An 11,367-nucleotide genomic window follows, 5' to 3' on the forward strand; every position below is an offset into this window, starting at 1 on the left:
CACCCTTCCCCCCCCTCCTTCCTTTAAACTGACACCTGGTTTATTTATTTATATGCAATAATTAAAATTAAACGCTGCGCCCCCGCCGCCGCTCCGCGATTCCCTCCCCTCCCCTCCCCCGCCGGCGCCCGCCGGGCGCGGGGAGGACGAAGCCCCCGGACGGTGCCGGCTCTCCCGGCTCTGCCCGCGGGGCTCCAGACACCCGGGCGGAGAAGTTTCCCGGGGGCCGCCCACCTTCACCTGCAAAGTGCAGACTCGCCCCGCTCCCACCGAAGGCTTTATGATCACTGCGAGTTGATATTTAATTTCCACTCCTGCACAAAATTTTAAAAAACACGGTATTACGTTACATATATCTATGTATATATATACACGCACAGAGACACACAGACATAGACATTTATAGCCCCGCGAGCTCGTGCCACGGCACGGCACGCGCTCCCTAGCCGCTGCCCCCAGACCCTAAATGCCTCGCTATGTTGGGCTACAGGGCCGGGCTCCCCTCCGAGCCGGGACAGACAGATATTGATCTGTGCTCAGAAGTCACAGTGTAGTTCAGAGACTCTGACCAAACAAGATTTCCCTCCGCCGCCGCCGCCGCTTCTCTAACTTGGCCCATTTAAACAGCAGAGGCGCTTGCAAGCGCCGCGCCGGCGGCGGGAGAGGGGGTGAGCGACGGACGGCGGGGCCAGCGCCGCGCCTGGAGCCGCCAGCGCGGCGGGGCGGCCCGGGGGCTCCCCCCGGCCCCGGCGGGCTGCAGCGGGGGACGCGGGCACCCTGCCGGCTGGGTGCGCGTCCCGCCGGATTCCTGGGCGCGCTCCCACGCAGGAATACCTGCCGCGTCGCGGCAGACTCCTGTTGCACCAGCTATTCCTTGAGGAAGCAGGCTAGAGCCTTCTCCTGTCCCGTCTCCGGACTTAGGAGACACGGTGTAAATTTGTTTTCCATTACGAGCTGTGGCAGACGTGGCGCAAGGTCCGTGTGAAACTGCCCCGAGAGGACAACACGGCCCAAAATTAAGTTGCGTGGTTGTTACAGGGATTTGTCACATCAACAAGATGGAGTTCCCTACCTTTGGATGCTAAGTAGGATCGACTGTGCAGGAAGAATCCTACCTAGAAGGGAAATAAAAATATCCTCTTAAACACAGTACAAGAAATATGCCCCACAAGTCTTACAAGGTGGCAGAACAGAGAGAGGTCTGTATGAGTTCTGTCTGAGAGTTCCCAGAAATACAACACAAAGTTCTTAGCTTTGTCCCAAGGTGTGCCTCTTACTACTTGCTTTCTTACAAGGGGAGGTGGTGGCAAGCTGAACTTGCCTTCCAGACAGTGAGAAATGGATTTGCTGTTGTGACAATCGACCATTGACAGAGCTAGCAGGGTAGTTTCTGAGCCAGAATAGCCCCTGCCACTTCAGCACCATCTCTCAGATGATCTCAGAGCACCCACAGAGAAGGAGAAAGAACACCACCTCCTAGCACCTTTTTGAGGAAGCTGCTTTTAGCTTCGTTTTACTGGTGGAGAAACTGAAGCATAAATAGGCGGAGATCCAGAACATGAGCACTGTACTCATGCTGGGGTTATGCAGCTACTCAGTCCCACTACGAGTGAATACAGGTTAATACAAGTGACGAGTTCACATTTGTGCACCAAGTCATTTGCCCAAGATCTTACAGGTGTTGTTTTCTGCCCCCCTTAGCTTTCAGCTGATAGGTACCCTTCTCTACAAAAAGTCCACTAATGGACCACTTGTGGGACGAGCTATTGCTTCATACCAGTAAAGGCAGAGGAAACTGCCTCTCTGGGGATCAGCAGATCTGGGAATGGAATCTAAGATCTAAACCTCAGTTTTCTCTTGACACTACTTGACCATGATCCTTGTTTCTTGCCTGTTTATTCTCAAGAATTGCAAGCTCTGGGAGCCATCCTTGCTTCTTGCTCTAATGAAGGAGGCAGATATACATAGCCATCAAACCCTCTCATTTAGGCTTTCAGGCTTAGGCTCTTATTCTTAATGCTTCTGATTGCTCAAGATGACAGGGGAAAAATCACTTTCTATTATCACCTAATGAACCAAGGAAAATGCTTGGAAGAGGCTCTGGGAGACACAGGCATTCTCTGTGAAAGCGTATATGAGGATTCTGGATGGAGGTCAGGTGAGAAGGCCATACAGCGAGAAGAACTGCTCGCTTTTACGCCCCCAGAAAACCTTCATGCCTGGCGTACCTAGAACTGCACTGAGCTCTCTGCAAAGGCTTGAGAACTACTTCAGACTTCCTTTGACTCCATCTCCTTTGTAACTTGGCTTCATGAGGCTGATTTCTTTTCACTTTTTACAGGGGAGTGGATATTTTTTCTCAAAGCCTTCTTTCTTTTTTACAGCCATAAGGGTTACTATTTTTCTTCCACCTCCGTTCCTAATGGCAACTTCATCCCCAAGTGTAGAGAGAGCTTGGCGGCAGCCTTCTCCAAAGACAAGTCTCCATGCTTCCTCCAGGAGGGGTCACAGGAGAGCAGAACAAGAATGGCCTTCATCCTCCAGGAGCAAATCCTTCTGTAGTACTTCTAGACTTCTCAGATCTCTGTGGTTTGGATGCACACACAAATCTCCTAACATCACCTTGCGTTACCATCCAGTCTGCCCCTATTAAACAGCTGTAATGAAACCTTTCCTAACCCAGGGAATTTTTATTTACCTTTTATTTTAAAGGAAAGGGTGAGTTGCCATGGGGTTTTCCCACTGCAGGTCAGCTCAGTTGCTTTTTACATCTAAAGAAGCTGGGCTCAAATCTGGACCTAGTCATAAGTGAAGTGAATATGCTGAGTCTTCATTCTAGAAAGGCAGCATCTACCTGGCTGTGTTTCATTCCTGGAAAAAACAGGCACTTGATGCCAGTCATGACATAGGTGCGCTGGCCAAGCTGCGTAGAGGTTCAGCACTGTAAGAGGAAGGCCTCGTGGTGGTGGCTCAGTATGAGGTGCATGGCTTGGACTAGGCACATGTAAGGTGTTCTGGCAGAACTCAGCGAAGTTTGGGGGGATTCAAGAGGCACAGATTCAGGCTGATCCTATCAAGTCTCTTACAACCACTAAAAGTTACTAACAAGTCCTCCCTACCCCTCCCCACTGTAATAAAGAACAAGAGCTCTGTCTGGGTGTCTTGAGTTCGACAGCAGGATTCTGAAGTTGTTCAGCTCCAGTCTCTTTAACAGTAGAGCTTTCAGGATTAGTGTAAACAGATTCACCACTGGAGAGCAGATCAGAGAGATCTAAGCAAATCCATGCACACGTGGTTAGAGAGAGAACCAGGTACGCTCTGCAAATTCCACACTGAGGAATTGGAACATATTTTCAAGTCTGGGGGCACGAATCACCGTGTCTTTTTGTTGTGTGTTTCCACAGCACCAAGCAAAGCGAAAGCATGATTCTTAATTTGCTCACAGAGGCACTACCACAGTAAACATAGTAAATAGTGATGATTTTCCAACATTTAGTTCTCCACCTCTGGAATACATCATGTTGGATTGAAACAAAACCTGGATCTTTTATTTCTCTCAGGCCAAATGTGTCAACAACTGCAAAGAGCTAGCTGTGCTGTAAAGCATTTTACAAGAAGAGATGGTGCTTCAAGCACAGGTCTGAAAGTTAAGAGATAACGATTTTCCTCCTTATTCCATCACCAGTTTCACAGGCAAATTACTTATTCTGGACATGCCTCCATTATTCTACCCATAAAAGGAGGGGAACCTCCTAAATGTAATTTGTTATTTACATGTGTGACAGTACCTCTGAGTTTCTAACTGAGATCAAAGGTCCTTTCTGCTAAGTGTTTTAAAAACTCATTGCAGATACAGGCCCTGCCCCTTTACAGGAAAGACAGGTTGAGGCTGGGAGGAGAGAGACGCCCAGGTACATGTAAAATGACCAGTCTGAGTTCACGAACTAATCCAGAGCTTCTGTCTTTGCAGGATTCCAGCACAGATGCCATACATGCCGTCTCTGGCACCATTATGCCTCTGCCTAAGCTAAGCTAAACGAACAGGTACAACGTCCTGTCAGCACAGCTGCATCTATAGCCCTGGTCGTGCTGACCTTGTCGTAGCAGGTCTGTAGCATGTGTTCCTCACAGTCCAAAACTAACTATACCAGCAAAGTTCTGTCCTGTACACTAGAAGAGCTTAGATAATAAAACAGGTCTTTCAACAATTGGCGTGGCATCCCCTGAATCATGTTGTTTCCCCCAAAGAAGATGCTTAGCCTTTTAAGACTGCAAGTTAACATCTCCTCTCCCTACTTCCGTATCTTTCCACAGAATTACTCTGACACTACCACAACAGTGGTGGAAAGCAACAACTCTGTCCCTACCAAATCGCTGAGCCTACCAAAAGACAGGGAAGGAGACCAAAGAACCACAACACCACCTCCCGAGCCAGCCAGATTCATGCCTTCCCCAGTCTCTTCCACAGTCTCAGAGGACATCAAGGCTGTCTAACAGCCAGGATTCACTGCTTTTTGTCTTTTATTCCTTGCCAGGTGTAGCCCAGCTCTATGCTGACTGCATGTGAACAGCCAGCCGTGCTGCCAGAGTCATGCTCAGCGGGATCAGTATTGGAGGTAAGTAGTAGCCTCGGGCCAGACTGCTTCATTATGAGAGATATTTTGACAGCCCAGCAGCAAGAGCAACAGCAGGGAGGGCACAGGTGGGTATTCAGGGGAGGAGGGTTGGGAAGGAGGACACTGGAAAGGGCTTTGCCTCTGAAAAAATGCTTTCTCAGCAACTGCTGGGCTGTACCCTTTTTAATCCCACTGATAGAGAACACTGCCTTTTACACCAGTTTATTGGAGTGAAAAAGGAGCACCACGGAACTCAGAGTTTTTTCTGTCTTTCTTGAAAGTAGTGTCGTGGTAGTATGAGCTTACACAACAAACCAGAGCTGTAAATTGCATACATCCCTATCTAATGCAGGCATTTTGTCTGCTTCCAGGAGAACAGCCTGGGACAGTCAATGGTGGTTTAAGAAACTCTCTTCTCATCAAACTATTTTCACAAAATATCTCTTCCAAATCACCTTCCCTACAAGTGGCCTGTATAGCTACATGACCAGTCTAAGTAGATCAGTACTCAAAAAACTAGAGGAATTAAATGTCTGTTGGGAAGAAGTGAAGGAAGTTTTATCTGGGAGGCAAGGACTCTAATTCTAAACTAGCTGCTCCATTCTTCTAAATAACGAATAACTTTCCATGCAGGGAACACAATTTCTGTTCTCTCTCTGACTTGGTATAGTGGTTATGCTGTGCTGTAAACAGTCACCTGGCCTATAGCTCAGGTGCTACACATACCGCTGTACGCTTTGTGCACTGCTACACATACCGCACAGCAAGAATCACCCTGCGACGGCACTGGGAGGCTGGCTGTGCACCGAGTGACCATTCTCCTTCGTGATGAGCTGCCGGAGGATATGGCACTGGAAAACCTATCAAATGATAGGAGGACTGATTCATCTCTCTTCCTTACTGGTTAAAGTTCAGGTATGTTGTGGTAACTTAGAGCAGAATCAGCCCCGAGATCTCTAGAACAAGAAGTTTAAATTAAAAGGACACAATCCTAATTCCATTAAAATCAATGGCAAATTTTTACTGACTTCACACTTCAGTGTTCTAGTCCCCCATAACGTAGCAAGAGTTTGCCCTTCTCTGCAAAGGTTTTGGAAAACAAGTTTAGCAACATGCAAGTGATGCCTCCATGATGTAAAAAAAGCACTTAGAAAAATCACAAATGGAATAAGGCCTCAAATATCAAAGCTGCTGTTACAGTAACCATTCTCTCTGACCCTTTACCTTTAAGGCAGAGCTGCCTTATTTGCAGTTCCAGCCGTTGGACAGCTTCCCTGTGCTTCTCTCTGCGTTAACTATACTTCTTTGCGCATATTGCAATTAAAAATGCATCTTTCTCCCTTGTCTATTCCTCTCTCCTCAGAGGTTATTTATTGCTAATACATAACTATTGTGAAAGACTTGAGATATCAGAGTTGTAATGCAGAAGAAAGCCTCTACCAGATTCTTTTTTTCCTAAAGCCTTTTTTGTCCTACTCAACTCTGCTCCACTGCTAAGAAAAACTCACTGTATCAAAAGATGGTGAAATGATGGTCATGTTGTATTAATCTAAAGCTTGGCTGTGTCCCAACACTTGTAGATCACTCTTTGCTACTCCACTTCCCTAACTTCCTGCCTGCCTTCCCTCCTACAATCCTAGTAACAAAAAGATACACTGAAAAAGTGACTATCCAAGAATCTGGGTATGGCTGGAATCTACTGCTGGGTTAAAACAATAAAAAATTAGTGACCACTGAAAAGAAGATAACATTATGTGTGCCATCCCAACGTCAAACAGTGCCATAAAAGAAAGCTATGGGTCTCCCCTTAATTCGCAAGTGTATACAAGCACGTGTGCACAAACAGAGCACTTTTTTTAGGTTAGGCAGATGAACCTTGTTAGCTAATCCTGTGGAAGTAATGTGTCAGAAGAGTCTAGTGTAATCAAGGTGTGACTGCTTTTAATCCATGCTAGAAAGATCAAATTAAAGACTAGGTAGAACCTGCCTTGACCAATTTAGGAGGTGCTGAAGCACACACTACCTGAGCTGGCTTACAGCTTTCGAACACATTAATTAGAGCTAACGTGTTCTGAAGTCTTTAAATCATCGGGCATCTCTGCAGACAGGTTTTGTATTGTTCTAATTCTCCTTTCTAGAAATTGATATAGTGTAGTCAGTGCCCTAGTAATGATGGGATTAGCATACATCACCTCTCCACTAGTATAACTGCACCCCACTAGAGAGCTGTGCAAATTCCACTGGGAATGTTTCTGAACAATTATTGTTACAGCAATGTGAAACTTTATGTATAGATATGTACAGATAGGCCCTAGTCAGGGCTATGTCTATACTGCAGTTTCAGATATGACTGCAGCAAGTGTCCATCTGCCATAGCTAAATGTTACTAAATTAATAATGGTACTCTGAGAAGACATCACACATGAGCTCCATCAACATGGACCTATGTTTCTGTAGGGAATTCTCACTGCAGTTTGTGCTGCTGTGCTTTCTCTGCAATTGTTTCATGGACTATCGAGGTCAACGCCAGTATAGGAAGGCAGTCGTAACTTCAGCGTCGCTGGGGCCAGAAGTCTTACACAGTCTCTTCTACATGTACATGGTATTTGAACAAAACATGCCCAAAGACATACCTACAGTCACAGGCATAAGCAGAGTCTCCAGTGAACTCACTGAGACAAATGCACATGAACAACTTTGTACTCGCTCCTCACTCACTTGCGCCTCCATCATTATGAATAAGTGCTGGGTCAGGACCACATGAAGGCTTGTCTTGTTTGGGTTTGCTTTTCTTTTCTTTTAAATCTTACATTCCTAGAAAAAGAGACTCATTCAAGTAAACTTGTTGCCACGACTACACTGCAACAGAGTGCTTTAACCAAACAAAAACTTACGTAAGATATAAGAAAAGAATAACAAAAACAAAACAAAGGGAATTAAAAAAAATATGTAAACACGCATTTACACATTTGAATCTTCTCATGGTGATTTGAGTTCCTTGAAAGAAGAGCAGCTTTTCTGCTCCTTCCCTTGCGTTGCTTCATAGCAAATGCAGCATGCTTGTGGACAAGAGAAGCTGCCTGCTGCAACTGGTTAGCACCGAGTTTTATTTGTTTGTCAGACTTCCAAACTTGAACTTTTCTACATGTGGAGTCAGGCATTCCAACTTCTATTTCTGCCTATTTTGCTTCACTATGTGACTGCAGCAGTTCACCTAATGACTCCAAAATCAGGTTCTTCACCTAATGACTCCAAAATCAGGTTCTTCACTCATAAAACAGAGAGAAAACATCCCTGTAAAGCAGAGTTGGGAAGCACAACTCTGCGGGGGTTCACACTCCTCATTCATTTCTATCTCACTATAGATTTCTATAGCTCTGTTTCTCTCAAGTTCAATAACTCAATCACTGAGCAAAACCAAGTAATTGTGAGTCATAACACACCACAAGTGGCAAATGCAGAAATGTCAGAGCAAGCAGTTTACAAGTAATTTTGACGCCTGATGCCTAAAATTGTTCATCTAAACTTTTTGGCGAATACTTACAAATAACTATTTTGTTCACAGCAGGAGAAAAAGATTTTCATACATTTGTCATACATCTTCCTTGCCTTAGCCAAAACTGCATGGCATGAACTATTTTCACTCACTCTTCACACTGAAAAAGCACGCGTGCAAATAGATACATTGTCAGCACACACTTGAAAAACTACTCTGTACGCTGTCACAAAGCTTAAGGTTTTGCACCAAGAGAAAAGGATAAAAAGGCATTTTGAACATTGCACTGTTCGCAAAAGCGACTCCTTTCATCTGTTGTCTGTAGCACAGAGCTAGCCATAGCTGCGGAGAAAACGATGGGAACAGCTACAGTCCTGTAGCAATTGACACACACAGCAGCAGCGGCAGCCTGGCACCAAGAGTCATCCATTGTTAGACAGACACACAGAGATGCACGGGCATGTGCACTCAGAAAACAGATTCTGGGTAAACAAGAGAGCTAATTTTTCTTTGGTTTGTGCCCTGAGAAAGACAGGAAGAGCTAAAATACCAAACCTATCAATTGGTAAGAGACACGCTGCTGAAATATTAGTTTGGCTTTATGGGAGCAGTCATCAGAATTTCAGTCGCTAACATTTCAGCCATATGGTAACTTGCATCTCATCCTCAGCAGACTAACAGATGTGCCAACAGCTGAAGGGGCAAAAAGCTGGGTTCCAACACACATTTCATTTTTCACTACCCGGGAAAGACTTGGGAGGAAGTTGGGGCCAATTACTGAGGATGAGTAGTGGAGGAAAGAGATCTTTTTAAGTTCCTGTCTTCCCTTTTAAGTACATCAAGCACGCAGACATTTCTCACACGTGCTTTGCACCCAGAAGCAACGCTGGCATTAGCCGTAAACCACTGCATATAGGTTAAGGCTGCACTGACCCTAAAATAAAAAAGCCTAATCCCTTGTAAATATCCAGAAGACACTCAAGTCTATTACCACCCAACTGCTTGCTACTTTCCTTCAGTTTTTAAGGAGTCTGTCTCCGTGGTATGGTCTCTAATTACAATTACAGCAAACACTGATTAGGATGCACATGGGAGCATCATAGGAAACAAATACAAAATTGTCTCGACAAAGTAACTGAATGCATTTATACGGACGGTATTGCTTTTAATTAGCCTTAATTTCCAAAGAATTATTACTTGCTCAAAAAAAAATCTTTATGGATCCATAAATTATTGAGTGCAAGATTCTCCCCCTCTCTCCTACTAATTCCTGAGAGAGTAGACCCAGCCTAGCTCACCAGGGAACTTGCTGTATTTGATTGCAAGAATGCTCATTGTTCCAATATATTCGGTATTTTCGCTAGAACTACGAAGATTGTATCAGTTCTCACTGAGTGAATATGGAAATCAAGTCCCAATCCGGATTAACCTTCAGACTGCCACTAACACGTTGCACTTCTAATAAGTAATCGGTGTGTTTGTACACATGTCCACATAAACACACATGCACATTGGCCATATACACCTATGCAATTTTAGACATCATTCTAATCAGATTTGTAGTTTGCTTCTTGAAATACAGTAATGCAAACTAAGCCATTCATTTCTCTCTTTATAAAATGAATGTGACTCTATCAGCGTCAACCTTGAGAAGTACAGGACACAGTGCAAACCCCGGTAAATGGACTTGCTTAGGGATGTTATAGCCACATTATTCTGAGCTGAGCCTCCCATTCCTTCTCCTCCCTTCTTCTCCCCCTTCCTCCCTTAGTTTCCTGGTCCCCTATGGCTACTGCTTATAGTTGCATATGCCCCTACCATTTGCTTCCATCCTCACAGAAGAAATACCCCATGTTGTTGCTCTCAGGACATGTGGTGTGGTACAACAGGAGGAGGCTTTAGATACCAGAAGTCATCAGGCCAACTCTGGAACAGCAACTTGGAGTTCTTTCTGAGACAGTTGACATCTGTCCGGATCCTTAATTCTACTGAGAGAAAAAGGGTTTTAAACATCACTAAAAATACCATATAAAATGACTCTCTTTGAGAAATTTCAAATCCCATGGTATCCCATTCTTCACCTTTTTTTTTTTTTTAAAGGGAAGTATGAAGTGCCACCAGGCCCAACATCCTCTGAGAACAGACTGAAAGCGACCGAATCATCAACACCAGGGGGGTTTCTCTGGAGGAGGTCTCACCAAGAACAGGCATAGGCCCAGTCCTGCTTATTGTGGTGGCAGGAAAACAAGCAAGCAAGCACACAGTTCAAAACTAAGATACAGTTCTGTGCATGCCCCACACCTTTTTGCAAATATTTTGGACCTTTTCAGCAATGTGGTTTTATCTTCACTTTCAGTTGATGGCAGCCACTGCTGCTTGAAAGCTCCAAAATGGCTTCAGCAGCCAGAATGCCTGTACCAAGACAAAGCAGGGAGAGAGATCTGAATGACCCACTTGAAACAGCTTGTGCTCCAGTGCCCAAACATGAAGATTCACATCAGCTAAGAAAACAAGAGGTTCCTAAAAAAACCCATAAAGCCAGCCCCAAATCTCAGCTCCAAAAGCAATAGACAACCTGCCCTTGATTATGGAGATTAGCACAGTAATGTGTCTGCTTAATTTTCAGCCATCCATATTTGAAATTCCTCAATATTTGCTTTCTGTCGTATTCTTTGTGGAGCAGAACTCATATCCAAGAAGTCAAGGAGTGTGGTACCCATAGCGCATTCACAGACTCGGCAGTGTGAACCAGATTTAGATTCCACCACTTGCCTCTTGGACTGTAATTCAAGAGTGTTTGGCTCAAGGTTGAGGGTTGCCCATCTCAGTTCCCTGGGGATATCAGCACTACCAGAGACATCAGCTTTGGTAGCCCTTGTTGAGGATCCTCCTGTGCATTTTAACCTTTATCTCGGGAGGCAGACATAACATTTTACAGAGGACAAAGACACTCTCTCCCCTCTGTGCTCCTGTTCTACCTCATGAGTATGTAGGGATGATGGGTCCCAGCCTTCTCTCTATCAGCGGTCCTGGAAGGGGACACAGCTCCATGCAGCGCTCACGGTCAACAGCCAAGTAAGATCAACAAGAGCGTGCACGCCTGGATGAATGCAGCTTTTTCTTCCATCTGGAGCTATAAACCTTCACAATAAGCATGTGACTAGGTATTTTAATTCGTAAGGAGATCCTCAAGAGGTTGTTGCAGGGAGTAGCTGGCACATCCCATCTATCTGTGTCACTATGGTATCTAGGCAC

The 11,367-nt window shown here is 45.1% G+C and overlaps 1 protein-coding gene across 1 annotated transcript in view; it reads right to left on the reverse strand.

Annotated features, from left to right (window-relative positions):
* The window catches only part of SAMD11 (sterile alpha motif domain containing 11), a 126,960-nt gene extending 126,518 nt beyond the window's left edge, over positions 1–442 (reverse strand). Inside the window, exon 1 of the mRNA XM_075172401.1 lies at positions 241–442. The gene's annotated coding sequence lies outside the window, so the exon portion shown is untranslated. The remainder of the gene's footprint in view (positions 1–240) is intronic.
* Positions 443–11,367: the final 10,925 nt, after the last annotated feature.

This window comes from Calonectris borealis, chromosome 23 (assembly GCF_964195595.1).
Source record: "Calonectris borealis chromosome 23, bCalBor7.hap1.2, whole genome shotgun sequence".
Lineage (NCBI taxonomy): Eukaryota > Metazoa > Chordata > Aves > Procellariiformes > Procellariidae > Calonectris > Calonectris borealis.